Source organism: Capsicum annuum, chromosome 12 (assembly GCF_002878395.1).
Source record: "Capsicum annuum cultivar UCD-10X-F1 chromosome 12, UCD10Xv1.1, whole genome shotgun sequence".
In the NCBI taxonomy this organism is placed as follows: Eukaryota; Viridiplantae; Streptophyta; class Magnoliopsida; order Solanales; family Solanaceae; genus Capsicum; species Capsicum annuum.
In genome coordinates, this window is record NC_061122.1 from 225,579,728 (window position 1) to 225,596,379 (window position 16,652).

General features: G+C 34.5%; 1 long non-coding RNA gene across 1 annotated transcript; it reads right to left on the reverse strand.

The window, feature by feature from the left end:
• Positions 1-623: 623 nt before the first annotated feature.
• On the reverse strand, positions 624-11,037 carry LOC124889462. Its single transcript, XR_007048476.1, has 2 exons — positions 10,486-11,037; positions 624-873 (listed from the first exon to the last, which is right to left on the reverse strand). It is a non-coding gene; the product is annotated as an uncharacterized LOC124889462 (long non-coding RNA).
• Between the last annotated feature and the right edge of the window lie 5,615 nt (positions 11,038-16,652).

Sequence of the window (16,652 nt, forward strand, 5' to 3'; positions counted from 1 at the left end):
AACAACTAATATCTTTTTCATTAGTTTAATAATTCTAAATCAACTAGAAAAATATAAGAAGTACCAAAATTTTAAAAGTTTTAAGTACGTAATAAGAATGTAATTAATGATTTTTGTAATGATTTGACTTTAAAAACAATAAAAGATTTTAAATATAGAAAAAAAGAAAAATAACCGTAATACAAATATGATTCAAATCGATGTCTCTCTTAGCCTCTGACAGCAAGGGAAAGATATGTGCTTACACTAAAATATATATTTATGTTTACACTTTATTAAATATCTTCACAATAGAAAAAATTATTTAATTTTAAATAATCAAACGTTACACGTGCGAGACACGTCCGGTTAAACTAGTTATTATAATAATAAGAATAATTAGTATCAGGATGATAGTGTATCAGGGTTGGTTATTATGAGATAAAATAATGAAATGACAAAAATACCTTTAATGTCTCTCAAACCTTTTTCTACCGAGTAAGGTTGGGGATATTTTTGTCAACAAATAATTTTTTAAAAATAAATTATGCAATGCGTGTTTTTAGTACAACAAACTAAACTATCAAAAAGAAATAATATCTAAATAAATAATTTCGACATAACTAATTCCACCGTAACTTATCTTCAAATCAAATGACCTCTAAAATGTTTCCTTTGTTTTCAACTGTCTAAATGAAAAAAATTCAGTTGTTCACTTTCATTATACAACACCAGGAAGAAAAATCATTAACAATATACTGTAATCCCGCAAGTGAAGCCAGCGCCGAAAAAATAGGAACCCTAGTTAAAGATAGTCGGAAACGATGGCCTTGGTGGCCAGCGACCAACCTCTGATGACGGAGACTGATCAAGTGGATCCGATAATACCAAAACCTACATTTGCAAATTTGTTACAATCACTTAATAAGCCTGCTATGCAACTTCCATTGAAAGAGATATCATACTTGCATGGGGAACCACGTATTATTTGGGAGTAAGATGAGGCAAATCAAATGATTATAAAAGAAGATTTACAATATGCGGTTATTGAAAAATTCCCATATGGCTGGCCAGATATACAAGATCTGAGACATTTAATTCCAAAACAATGCGAGCTAAAGGGAGAGATCAACATTGGTTTATTGAGTAATAGACATATTTTAATAAGAGCTACAAAGATTGAAGATTATGTGCATCTTTTATCTAAACCTCAGTTCTATATCACAAAGAATTTCTGGTCATATCCTATGAGAACGTTGAAATGGGATCCAATGTTCAATCCTGAGGAAGAAACCACTTATGCAGTTAGATGGATATCCTTTCCATCACTACCTCCGAATTGCTTTGCAAAAGAAGCGGTATTCTCATTGGCAGATGCTGTTGGGAATCCTTTGCAGGTAGATTTAGCTACACAGAACAAAACAAGATCAAGTTGTGCGAGAGTTAAACTGGAAGTTGATCTATTAGGGGATTTTCCTAAAAAGATCAATATTGAGATACGGAAAAAGACAGGAGAAGTTGTAGAGAAGTGGATTCACATCAAATATGATTACGTGCCAAAATACTGTAAGGAATGCAAATTACAGGGGCATAATGAGAAGGAATGCTATTTCATTCATCCCGAATTATATCCAAAGGAAGACAATGAGGAGGTGGATGAACAAGAGGATACGGAATCGCAGAGAGGACAAGCCAAGAACAAAGAAAAATTGGCAAATACAGAAGACAAAAGTAAAGCCAAGGGTACAGAAGAAGAAGAATTTCAGAAACAAAAGAGGAAATAGGTGAAAAGAAGATGGAATCATAGAAGAAAATAGGAGATGAGATGGAATCAGAAGGAACAACATCGAAAGATGCGGATATAGCAGTAAATACCAGGTTTGGACCACTGGAGGAGAAAGATGCAGAAGATACTGCTAACAAGAGAAAATAGATGGTAATAACACAAAGAAATAACTGGCAAAGAACAAAACACTCAGGAAGATGGGCATACTCTGAATACCAAAAGGAAGCAAGATAACAAGGAATCAACTCCACAAAAGTGCAGTAATAAGTCTACCAAAAGAGGAGAACTACAGAAAGAGTCACAAAGTTCAGTAAAAGATCAGGAAAGAGATAACGATGATTAGGATACAGTTGATTTACTAAAAAATGTACATAATCAAGTAGAAGGAAAGAAAGTTACAAAAAACAGGAATAGTAATAAAGATCATGTTGCAGAGATATCAGAAAATAAAGTAGAAAGAAGAGGGGATATTGAGGTGCCTAAAATCCAGAACCTCACACAGTAGGAGAAACAACATAAGCAAGACCATGAAGAGAATGTAGAAATGGAAGCTAATATAGATCAAATTGGTAGGGATAAAGATTTATCTCCAAGACAAATTGGCCAGTTAAAAGGAAAAATAGAAAAGATTACAAAAACACCGGTGTCAAGTCACAAATTAATACAGGGAGTAAGCCAGGTTTCAAATCTAGTGGTGATCAATGATTAATAAGGTGCTATTCTAAAATATTAGATCTATTAGAACTCAAAGCTCATTTGAGAGACTAATAGACCTTCATAAAAGGAATCACTACTCTTACATTGCTTTAATGGAACCTTTTCAAAGCCCATCAGAATTAGAGGATTACAGAAGAAGACTAGATGTAGCACATGCTAAAGCAAGTTATTCAGATAAAATTTGGGTCTTTTGGGATGAGGAATGGGAAGAAATTAGAACCACAGATTCTATACAACAATTAACAATGGAGTACAAACTGAGAGGAGAAGTAGATGTTTTTAAAGTAACTGCAATGTATGCTAGATGTAGTCACTTAGAGAGATTAGAGTATGGGAGGATTTGGAGGAAATTATTAGTAACACTCACAACCCTTGGCTTGTTGGTGGCAACTTTAATGTGATAATGGATGATTCTGAAAAATTAGGAGGTCTCCCAGTGACCCAACAGGAGACTCTTGATTTTTTTCAATGTATGAACACTTGTGCATTGAATGAATTAAGATACACAGAAAGCAGATTCACTTGGTGGAATGGAAGAATTCAAGATGACTGTATCTTTAAAAGGTTTGACAGGGTTTTTGGTAACTATGATCTTATGCAGGTTATGCTGAAGTTAATCATCTTATTAGGCAGGGCTCAGACCATGCACTTCTTCATGTCATTGGTAATACTGCATAGGCACATGTGAGAAAATCTTTTAGGTTCTTAAATTTTTGAACCAAGTATAAATATTTTCATGGGATAGTGAATAAAACTTGGAGTGAAAACATCTTTGGGTCTTCATTTCAAGTAGTACATGAAAAGTTGAAAAAGGTGAAATCAACACTTGTTGTTTAGAGTAGGGAGACTTTTGGAGATATATTTCAAAAGGTATCCACGTTGGAAGATGTTATAAAAGTAAAGGAAGTACAACTAGAGATACAGCCAACTCCAGAGAATAGAGCTAAATTAAATAAAGCAGAAGCAGATTTAAAGAGGCTAAGGAAAATAGAGGGAGAGTATTGGAAACAAAAGGCAGGGATGAAATGATTTACAGATGGAGATAGAAATAAAAAATTCTTTCACTCTTATGTGAAATGAATGAGGAGGAGGTTGCAAGTTATGGAAATTCAGACAAGGCAAGGATACATTATCACATTAGCTCAAAACATTGAAGAGGAGGCAGTGCAGATTTTCATGGTACAATTTAAAGAGACTCAGGTAACTCTTAACTATGATATGCTATGATGTATTAAGAAAAGTATTTCTGAGGAGCAAAATGACAGACTAGTAAGAATGCCTGAAATAGAAGAGGTCAATCAAGTTGTTTTTTTCTTTGAATGGGGAGTCTGTAAGTGGACCTGATGGTTTTTCAGGTCAATTTTTTCAGTGTTGTTGGAGTACAGTTGGAGAGGACATTACTAATTTGGTGAAAACTTTCTTTTGTGGAGGTGAATTACCTAGGTACATTACTCATACTAATCTTATGTTGATTCCAAAGAAGGAAGTAGTGAATACCTTAGGTGATTGAAGACCCATTAGTCTTAGCACTTTTTTTAGTAAAATTATATCCAAGATGGTCCATATGAGAATGGTGGAGGTGTTTCCTAATATTATCTCTAATAATCAGGCTGGTTTTGTTAAAGGGAGAAGCATAAAAGAAAATATTTTATTAGCTCAGGAGATTATTATAGATATTAATAGAAAGGAAAAGCTTCACAATGTGGTTGTGAATTTGGATATTGCAAAGTTCTATAATAGCGTCTCCTAGAAGTACCTTGTTGAGGCGTTGAGAAGGTTTGGCTTTTATGAAAGACTTATTGATATGGTGGTTAGATTGATTAGTAACAATTAGTATTCAGTGGTTTTGAATGGCCAGTATTATGGTTTCTTTCATTCATCAAGAGGTATAAAGCAGGGAGACCCTTTATCACCAATCTTGTTTATTATCTCAACTGAAGTCTTACTAAGAAGTCTAAATGAGTTGTTTAATGATCCAAATTTCAGAGGATATGGAATGCCTAAGTGGATCCCTAACATTAACCACTTATCATATGTTGATGATACTATCCTATTTTGCTCTGGACAACCATCATCGATGAAGAAAATGATGACATTTTTGAGGAAATATGAGTACACCTCTGGTCAAATGATCAATTTAGACAAAAGTTTACTCTATTTGAATGATAAGGTTCCTACAACTGTGAGCAATAGCATAAAAGGGATAACTAAGATAAACCAAGGTAAGTTTCCTTTCACTTACCTGATTGTCCAATTTTTTATGGCAGAAAGAATAAAGAACATTATAATGATCTAATGAAAAATGTGATGAAGATATTAACTTCATAAAAGAATAGACTTCTTTCTTATGGGGGAAAATATATTCTAATTGTTCATGTATTACAGTTTATGCCCATATTTATTCTGTCTGCTATAAATCCTCCAGTGAGTGTAGCTAACCAACTATACAAGATTTTTCCAAAGTTCTTCTGGGGTAATGTTATTGGCTCGGAAAATAAGCATTGGGTCTCTTGGCAGCTAATGTGTTATCCTAAAAATGAAGGTGGACTTAAATTTAGACTGTTACATGATATGTCCAAGACACTTTTTGCAAAAATTTGGTAGAGTTTAGAACATACACATCTTCGATGTGGAGTTCATATATGTGGAATAAGTATTGAAAAAAGTTACATCCTTTATTAACTAAAGGAACTGGAGCATCACATGTATGAAGGAAAATAATTTCTATATTAAGGGAAGAGGTGGAACATAATATATGGTGATAGGTAACAATTGGTAATTCAAGCTTTTGTGATATGGGTACGACCACGGAGGTGGATGAATACGAGAGTGAATGAACCCGAGACTTGGAGTGTACACGTAAAATGCAAAGGAAGGCCTAACTAGGCTCCAAAATCAGTCCATAAAATGCACTCCAAAAGAGCCCACTTGAAGACTTTGACTAAGGGATCATTTTGGACATTTCACACTATTCTTGTAATACACTATAAATAAAACCTTCTAGGGATTCATCCATTAGATTTTAATGATAATAAATGTTGTATAACATTGAAAGACAAGTCCTCTCTCCTTGAGGCACAAATCTGAAATTGTAACTAGGGAAATCAACTTGAGTGTGGAATCACTCGTGTTGGATTCAAGCTTGAAAATGTTTGTCCTTGGGAGATTGAGATCCCCCTTGTACCTATGTAGGAGATAGTTTAGTGTTGTGTGTAGTATTAAAGGTCCAAGGGTGTAATAATTCTTGGTTTGTTAATATTTTTCCCTCATTTGGACTATCTATCTATCTTTATCTTATTGCACTTTGTAGATTCATAGTGGACTGTTTTGTGTCCTTCTTGAATCCAAAATTTGTTTTCATTGTGTTCATCTTGTCATCATTGTGTTGCTGCTGTGTTTGGTGTCAAATGCACCGTTGTTATCTCGTATTGTTGTTGTTGTAGTGAATCCGAGAGTGGTCTCTATCTTAGTCCTCAAATCCTTAAGATTAGTGGATTGTTTTGGAGTTGTTTTAGGTTTTCATTATTTTTCCCATATCATTTGGTATCAAAGAATAGCTTGATCTTGTTCCTACAAGATCAAATCTTGGGCTAGCTCACTTGAAAAATCAAAAAAAAAAATCTAAAATTTCAGAAAAAGAACAATCTGTCCATTTTGTGTTCTTGATCAAAAATTGTGTTCTTTTTGTGTCTTGGCCGAGATTTTTACTTGTCTTGAGTGTTTCTAGTGTTAGTTTTGTTCTCCAATAACACTTTGAGTCTAAATCTAAGTTTGAGCTTGTATTTGTTGAAGTTATAGTCGTGAACTTGAACTTGACCGATTTGTTGTTGAACATTGTTGTGGTGGACTGTTTTAGCCTTGTGGCCTTCATCTTGTTGTTGTTATAAGCTTGTCCACGTGATATTGTTGTTCATTGGTGGCCTAAGAACCATTTTGTTGAAGTTGTAATTGTCTTGGCCAAGTGTTGAAGCTATTGTATTGTGAAAATTGGAAGTTGGCCGTGTGAAATTGTTGGTGTTCTAGGACTTCGAGTCGTATGAAATTGTTGTTGTTGGTTGTTCTTGGTGATTGTTGATTTTGTTCTTAAAGTTCTTCACAACCTTCATAGCTTGTTAAAATAAAGTGAACCTTAGATCATAAAGGTGAAGGGAAAAAGGTGAAACTTTGTTAGTTTTGGAAGACTTACCATCACTCATCAACAAGTCAATCACATCTCAACCACTTTTCCATAAAACAAGGATCCATGTTTTAATGAGGAGTACAAGTCTAGTCCAAGACTTCAAGTCTTGAAATTTTAATTGAAAAAAAAGCTCTAAAGACTACTTTGTATTTCCCTCCATTGAACAAGTTCCACCAAAGTCCAAATTGAAAAATTGACCAAGACTTGAAATTGGACAACAAAAGTTATGTGCAACCGAGACCAATACGTGGCTGCCACATCATCATATTTTACTGTTCACGCAACATATTTAAGCTCAAATTTTAGATTTCTTAGTTTCCGTTTGTTGTTTCTTAGTTTCAATTTCGTTGGTTCCAATACTAATTGGCAAACTAGTACTTATCTACTAGATTGTTAGTTAGTTTTTGTGTTCGTTCATTCGTGTTACGCATTTGTTGTGTGCTTTTCTCTTTTGTGAAATCATTGTATCTTGTTGGTTCAAGTCCGTAACAAATTTTGCTTGAGTCAACTCAAACAAAAATCTATTCTGGGCAAGAGTAGACTCGACCCTCAATCACTCACGAAGTACAAGCTGGTTTTCAACACTTGTGAAACCAAGTGTGAGATGATCAAGTGTGCGGGAGTGTGGTGAGGTTGTTTCAAACTTACTTGTCTTTTGTTTGTAGGTGTTCTTTTCTTTCTTTTTTTTAGGTACAATTACAAGGAAATCCGCGACTTTCACCTCTCAACCCATGGATAACAATGCCACCAATGTCATTTTAGCCTACCTTGACACTATGTCCCGAGACCTAGTTATGGAAAATGAAAGGTTGGATCGTATGATAGGTCAAAGGGAGCAATTGGGCTGCACGGACACACGTCAAGAGGGAGGCCGTAGCTCATGTGAGCTACGAGGTAAAAACACTATTCCCTACACTCCTATGAACTTAGAATGTTGTGTTGTGGCTAGTAGTGGCCAATTGGATGTAGTTACGGATTTACCTAGAGTAGAGGTATTTGAGTCTCCCTATGGTGATACTCTTGGTGATGTTAGGTTATGTGGGGACCAAACTCTTGTTGTAAGTACGCAAGCACTAGTTGATCCTTTAGATGACGAAATTGATTCTTCTTGTAAGAATGATTTATGTCCATCTAGTGCTAGCCCTTATAACTTGAACAAGGTTCTATTACCAATTGACAAGAGTAATCACACACTAGTTGACCCTTGTGCTAACCAAGGTGAGTCTACGTTAGTAATGTGAGTTGCCAACAACTAATGAGGATGTGAATGAAGATCAACTTACTCATGAATGTATTCCACTACTTGAGCATTGTGTGGCGTGCTTAAAAAATATCAAGTTAGTGATGGTGTTTATAGAATTGATCTTGATGGTGCACGTGACTCTTTGAACATCTTGTGTGGTAAAAGCCTTGCTAGTAGTTTTGTTCACAGAGATCATGTGTATGGAAATATTGTAAATGATGGCATATGTTTTTTTGAGGTAGGACTTCTAGGTCGTGTCTCTCTATTCTTGAATGTTAGTCTTCTCTTAAAGGTAAATGTCATACGTGGTTGTGGGAGTGACATTCTAGGGGAAGGAAGGGCTAACCTCGGCTTAGACCCTTGGCTAATTCTCCCATTTGACCCCGGCACCCTCCGAAAATGTGGGAATTTCTACACTTCCTACTTGATGCTTGGTCAAGACGACAAACAATGTTTGATTGTGGGTGCTAATAAAGGGAGGCAAGGTTCTTCCTTGTCTCTTTTTGTTGATGATGACCTCTTCCTTTGTGCCATTTATACTAAGGTTTTCATGTTCAACACAAAGGACCCGTGGGTATACTCCAAGTTTGTCCCACATTGGCATGGCATGTGATGTGTTATTTTTGCTAACCCTAACCCCTCATGTCATGAGGATATGTGTTTGTTTGTCTTCTCTTGATTTTGCAAGGTACGGATTCGAGGTTGAATCCTTTTCAAGAAGGGAAGGATGATACGGGTACGACCACGGAGGTGGGTGAGTACGAGAGTGAATAAACCCGAGACTTGGAGTATACACGTGAAGTGCAAAGGAAGGCCTAACTAGGCTCCAAAATCAGTCCATACAATGCACTCCAAGGGAGCCCACTTGAAGACTTTGAGTAAGGAGTCATTTTGGACATTTCACACTATTTTTGTAATACACTATAAATACAACCTTCTAGGGATTCATTCATTAGATTTTGATGATGATAAATGTTGTATAACATTGAAAGACAAGTCCTCTCTCCTTGAGGCACAAATCTGAAATTGTAACTAGGGAAATCAACTTGAGTGTGGAATCACTCGTGTTGGATTCAAGCTTGGAAACATTGGTCCTTGGGAGATCGAGATCCCTCTTGTGCCTACGTAAGGTTAGTGTTGTGTATAGTATTAAAGGTCCAAGGGTGTAACAATTCTCGTGTTGTTAATATTATTCCCTCATTTGGTCTATCTATCTATCTTTATCTTATTGCACTTTGTAGATTTATAGTGGACTGTTTTGTGTCCTTAGTGAATCCAAAATTTGTTTTCATTGTGTTCATCTTGTTAGCATTGAGTTGCTGCAGTGTTTGATGTCAAATGCACCGTTGTTATCTCGTATTGTTGTTGTTGTAGGGAATCCGAGAGTGGTCTCCATCTTAGTCCTCAAATCCTTAAGATTAGTGGACTGTTTTGGAGTTGTTTCGTGTTTCTGTTGTTTTTCCCGTATCATTTTGGTATGATAATTGGATAAAACAGGGTGCTTTGTATTATGTGGAAGGGGAGTCTTTCCAGGATGAGGAGATAGAGGTGACGAATTTTATCAAAAATGGGAAGTGGGACAAGCAACTATTGTTATCATGTTTATCTGAAGACATAGTGGATTTGAATCTAGAGATAGTAAAGCCTGTAGTTGAGGAACATCAGAATGATAGACCATGGTTAATGAGAAATACAAGTGGCCAGTTTACTGTGAAATCTGCCTAGGAGATCATCAGGAAAAAAAAGGAGGAAAAGAGATATTATGAATTCATATGGAATAAGGGTTTACCTTTTAAATATAATTTCTTCTTATGGAGGGTATGGTTGAAAAGGATTCCTACAGATGATAACTTAAATAACTTAAAGAGAATGGAGATTCAGTTGGTATCAAAATACTAGTGTTGTGAAGATAAAAGGGAGGAAACCATGACACATGTTTTACTAACAGACCCCTTAGCTTTCAAGCTTTGGAGGCAGTTTGCTCATTTTGCAGGAATTAAGGTGGACAATACACAACTACAAAAGATGATTATATTATGGTGGATAAATGAGTCAGAATCAAAACTGAACAAGATTTTCAGAGTTGTACCAGCTATAATCATGTGGACAATATGAAATAGGAGGAATTCTATAAAACATGGAGGGTCCATTTCTTTTAATGGGATGGTTTTGCAGGTCCAAGAGGTGATAAAGAAGATGATCAAGAATTTGTATCCGTGGATAAATTTGAAGGATTGTACATGGCCAGGAGTGGTGGACACTATGAGTACATATAGGCCAAGATTACATTATCAAAAGGTGGTATGGAAGAAACCAGAATCCATGCAGTTAAAATGCAACACGGATGGAGCTTGTAGGGGAAATTCGAGGATGAGTTCATATGGGTTTTGCATAAGAGAAAAAAAAGAGATCTTGTGTATGCTAGAGCTAAAGGCTTAGGGCTAGGTACAAACACAGAAGTGGAATCTATTGCTATTAAAGAGGATTTAGAGTACTATTATGAGAAACATTTTACAAATTTCATCATAGAGACAGACTCGTTAAGCCTTAAGCAAATGATTCTGATGCATTGCAAAATACCTTGGGAGCTTGTTGATATTATTGAGGAGCTCGGACTATTCATTCAGAAGCTAAATGTCACTGTTACACATACATCTAGGGAAGGGAACTCAGTGTCTGATTCTTTGGCAAACGAGGTGAAAGAAACAAAAGGCATGCAACAATATCATTCTTTCCACCATGGATTTAGCTAGAACAAAACCCAGAGAAGGAGAAATCGGAGCTTGAAATACCACCGGCAACATCGTTGGGGACAATTTGAAGAGAAAGGGATGAGTACTTTGTTCTCTTGTCTTAAACCTATCTATATTAGAAAAAAAGGAAACTTTTCATCTTCCTTTTCTTTTGGACTGGGTCATGGATTCGAATTTTGGACATATTTGTTGTAATTTTGGTCATTTGGGCCCTTTTGAATAAAATGGTCTGACCAAACCACCAAAAATTTAGTTAAAAAAAATTCCGCAAGTGATACGAGAAAAATAACGGAAACACGAAATCAGTCCAAAAACAGTCCACAAAATGGAAGAAATCCGTGAACCCTTTTGGAGACAAGTCTCGACTTTCCAAGAACACAATAACAAGAAGATAATAAGGTATATATTACACCAAATCAGCGGACTAAAAAACTAGCTTAAGAACATAAGATGATGAACAAGAAGACACAAGATTTGGATTTAACAATAACAACAAAAACATAAGATTACAACACAAACACTAAATAAGATTACAAGAAGGTAAAAGGATAAATAGTTAGACAAATTGAAGGTATAATCTTAAAAATACAAAAGCCTATTCCATTCTTAGACCTTTAACATCACACACAACAAATACCTAACTCTTACGTTGGCACAAGAGTGACCTCGATCTCCCAAGCATCCAACGTTTCCAAGCTTGAGTCCAACACGAGTGAATCCACACTCAATGTTGATTTCCCTAGTTACAAGTTTCGACTATGGGGGCCTTTCTCACAAGAGAGAGTTTCAAATGTTACAACTCCAATATTCAACAAAAACTAATGACTAAAACCCTACATCATTCTATTTATAGTGTATTACAAATATTAGGTAAAATGACCAAAAGGTCCCTTTAATGAAATGTGACCAAAGGCGCCCTTGGAGTGCAAGTTTAGGGTCGGTTTTGGTGTGATCCAAGGTCTTCTCCACACTTCACTTGGACGCTTTATTGGACGAGTCCAATGCATTCTCACATACGTGCATCCTCGTGGTCGTACCCGTATCAGCAAGTGAAGCCTGGAAAGAATAGGTGTGTAAGCAAACCTTAGTCCCGCAATTTAGAGAAGTTTCCGAAGAAAAAACATCTAACATGTGATATAATTATAAGGTACTCTTCAAGTATGTTATTTACAAAATGGCTCACTTACCGGATAAAATTCCAGTTACAATATTGCTGTCTAAAAAGTTACAAGAAATTGATCATTAACACTAATTGTCACATTAACAAATCAGTAACTAATGCCTATAGATGAGTAAAACCAGAGTCATTATTTTCTCTCTTCTTGTATAGACTCAAAAATCCATGCGGCGGATTTTGTGACTGACCATGCATTACGAGGTACAACTTTGATGAATCTAACAGGGTGAATAGGAACACGAGGTTGGGGGCCTGTATCCGGGGTCCCGGTGGCTGGAGGAGAAGTTGGGAATAGAGGAAGGCGTTATCCACAACTTTTCTGTTAGCTGTTCCATTTGCACTGCTGGCCTGCATCTCAGCATTTAGGAATGAGACTTTACATCTATAATAGTTCCATGTTTACTGTTTGGCACATTATTCGAGTTTTTGACGTTGAACATAAAAATTAGCTCTTCTTCCTATAACTGACTTTGTAAACCTTGAGCAGCAAACTGGCTTGATTGATCAACAGCTGAAGATGAGATTGCTGGATTTATAACTAGCATGCCATATGGAGGAGGAACGTAGGCGTGATCTGTTGGAGATGCAAAAAGTATTTTCCTGTTACTGGGTCCATTCAGAGCCCATCATTTAGGTCCATATAATGGTTGCCTACAGTATTTTTGTAGGTCCATATAATGGTTGCCTGCGGTATATTTTCCATCCTAGTGTGAGGCTTTTCAGAATCCTTTCTTTGCTTTGAAACATTGTGACGGTCATCTCTAAAAATATGCTCCAACGGAAGTCTTTTAGCAGATGAATTTGCCAAAATAAGCACCATCATCGAGCATGCTTTGTGAACCAGCTATGAGTCTTTGGACCTGTTATACAGAATTACTTAATTCAAGAGAAGAAAAAGTAAATGTAAATTGTCTTTTTTTTTTCGATAGGTAATATTATTAGTTAAAAAGTATAGCACCAACAATAGTGCTGAAAATGATTACATCACAGGACTAGATAGCAGTCGTGGATGTAGAGTAGAATGTGTGGGTTCTCGGGAACCATACCTACTACCGTAAGGCTTAAAATTACATAGAAAAATCGTCAAAATTTATAAATATTAATAGATGGTAACCCATAACTAAACCAAAGGATAACTTAGTGGTAGGAAAGGAGCACTTGAGAACCCACAAGTTTGAAATACTGGATCCGCCTCTGCTAAATAGACTCCTCTTATCAATCCAGTCCAGCGAGGTGTGATTTATGATGCTACGAGAAATCTAGCCTCTAAAATTGCCTCACCTTTATTAGACGATGCAACTCAAAAACTTGAACCACAAACGCTCTGCTGGCTGTTTAGGACAAAAAGGGAAAACATCGAGCAAACAAATAAAATAATAATAACTAATTAGCTCTTTTAAGTGCATTGAAAAAAATTGAAGTGTCAATTAAAAATTGAAAACAAATAAGACTAGCACACAGTTGAAAACAATTTTAAAGAGCAAGAACCACTAAGAATATCAACAAATACTGATGAATAAAAAAAGGTGAATGAAAATCCTCACCCACCTATAAAGTATGTCAGTTCTGCAAAGATGATTGAAGCAGGTTTAGAAAACCAACTGACTGATAAACGATTCTAGAACTTCAAAATAGAAGACCATATTTAAATGACGTAGAGGCAAAAGGACGTTCACGGACTTGCATGTGAAAAAAGTTTTGAGTACCTTTCCTTTTTTTCTATTGACACACACAACATCTCTCGTAACTATTTGTCATTTTTAGTTTCACATACTGAATGTTATTGTTATGTTATAACATTAGTATTAAATGACATCAAATCTTTAATTAACGTCACGTAAGAATATAAAACTAATAACCAATTCTAGTTAATAAGATATTAGTCATGTGTTTGTAATATATTATTATCTTGGGAAAATACTCACAAAAATACCTGAAGCTTGACTGGATTACCAGTTGAGCATACTGAACTTTGCGGGGTCCTATTACCCCAAAAACCTTTTTTTTTCGTATTTTAATGGCATATATTTGTCACTTGGCCCATTGTGTGTTAGTCACGCGCATTGAGCGCGTGAAACTGTTAAAAAACGTTAAAAACTCCTTTTTTTTTTGCCAAACAGCCCCTAAATTTTTTAAAGTTTTATATTTTTTATTTATTTTTTCATTCTTCTCTCTTCTCTTCTATGTTCTTTCTTTATTCTCTCCAACAATAGAGTCTTCAACAATGGTTGCTCCATTGTTGAATTGAAATTGAACACAATTTCATCACACACATACACATCCAAATGGTCATATTCAACACACCCAGTTCAATTACATGAATTTGATTCAATTTCAACACACACCCCAAATGGGTCATCTTCAATTCCATCAAAATGACAAAATTTAATCCACCATTACCACCACCAACCAACCACCATTGATCAGCCACCAACTAAGGGGAAAAATCAAAAAAGAAAATCCACTAAGAGAGGGAAAAAAAATTGTTCGTCGAAACTTGAAGCAAATTTGAATAATTCTTGAAGAAAGTTTTCAATTTGGAACTTTGAATAATTTCAAATTCAATTTCATACTTGAATTCAAATTCAATTTCCAGTTTCATTGCGTTCAATGTGCCACAGGTTGTGTTGAATAGTCGAAAATTGTAATTTGAATTTCCAGTTTTTTAGACTTGAAATTCGTAATTGACTCAATGAAATCATTTGGAATTTGATTTGCAGAAGGAATTTGAGTTGTGGAATCTTTAATATGGTTATAATGGTGAAAAAATATTGAAAAGTGATAAAATGGAGAAGACAAAGCGTGTGTACAAAACTTCCGAAGTCAAAACTGGGTATAACTTTGTAGAGGGCAATTAATTCCACTTTAAAAAAGTCCGGGGGAATTAATTCCACTTAAAAAAGTATAGGTGTGTAATAGGACCCCCGCAAAGTTCAATATGCTCAACTGGTAATCCGGTCAAATTTCAGGTATTTTTGTGAGTACTCTCCCATATTATCTTGGATGTTGTTGTAGAAACTTTATTTATTAATATGAAGATTTGAGTTATTTAAATTAAAGTTCTAAAATAATTATGGTAAAAGTTATATAGTTTTTTCTTTTAACATAAATTTTAAACTTTTTTTTATGATCTTCAATATTATTTTAAGTGAAAAAAAGTCAGACAATTATCCTAAAACTTTTTGAAGCAATAGTTTAGGGGCTTAAGACAAATTTCATACTCGTTTCACCAAGCCAACAGTTTAAGGGCTTAAAACAAATTTCATACTCGCTTCACCAAGCCACCCCTGCAGTGCAGAGGCAGATCTAGATCTAGAATTTAAAGGTTGTGGGTTCCTTGTTTAAAATAACAAACAATTCCTTCAAAGGCAAATCTAAAATTTAAAAGTTGCAGGTTCCTTGCTCAAAATAAAAATTAAATACCATGGGTGATGGGGCTTGAACCCACAACCAAGAGGCCTAACAAAGCTTTAGCAAGCTTCTTCTTACTACTAGACCAATAACACACTTCATTTATGGGTTTCCAACTTGTAACTTTTATATATTTACTAGTTTTTTCAATATAAATTCAAGAACCGTACAAAAGTTACTGGGTTCCCGGGTACCCCCACATAATACACTAAATCCGCCCCTGTGCCCCTCAGGTTCTAGTTTACATATCTATAATCTATATCTGTCTATACCTATAATCTATAATCTATATATCTATATATTAGAAGTGTGAAGGGTCTTAAAAATATCATTTGAACTTTTTGCCCTTCACTAAAAAAACTTTGTTTTTAGACAAAATTGTCTTTTCACTATTTTTTCTTAATATTTAAGAGTTGAAAATTAATTAAATATATTTATGGTAAAACATTTCCCTATTGGAAGTAGTCATCAGAATTAATGAAAACTAACACTTTTTCATTAATTTAAAAATTCTAAATCAACTGAATTTTATTTTAAGAAGATCTGAAAGTTTTTTCCTTATTTCTTTACAACTAACCTTTACGTATATAATTATCAGGGCCTCTTTCTTTAAAATTTACCTTACATAAAGGTTTGATAAACTTCTATAAATTACGTAAATAATAGACGTTTATGAGGTTTGTGGAGTAGTTGATTATCTAGATTCAACAATTCATGTTTGTTGTTTTCCTTTAACTTCTTAAGAGTTTTGATTTGGTTTTAATTATTTATTTATTTTAATATTGCTCGACTCATGTTAACTTAGCACAGCCTTAAGAAAGTTTTATTAGAGATATTTTTTGTTCTACTAAACTAGCCTTTAGTGATATTTAAAATTTTAAATTTGACTATTACTATTTTATATAGTTATTTAACACTGAAATAGTATGAAGAAAAAATAATAGGTGATTTGTTAAATGAACAAATAAGAAAAAAATATTCTTACTACATAAATACATGTCCAAGTATATAAAATAAAACAGAGAAAGTACTAAATTCTAGAACACGACAAGGACGACAAAAAATGAATTAACATGGTAATATTAACTTTGGAAATAAGTTAAGCTATAACCATGTAATTATTAATACAATAGTATATTTAAGTTATGATAGATCAATATATTCTAAACTTTGAAATGCTATAAATTAGTTATTTAGTTTTCTATAATCTTGAAAGGACGTCTTCAATTATGTGAACTCTTGAAATTTTCATTATTTGTAAAAAAAAAATGGAAAAAAATTGTATGAGACACAACTTAAAGTTATATATTTGAGATACGATACTTTTCATATCATTTAATTGACATAAGACATATGTGCAAAATACGTAAACAAAACTAGATTTGTAAAGATTTAACTTTAAAAAA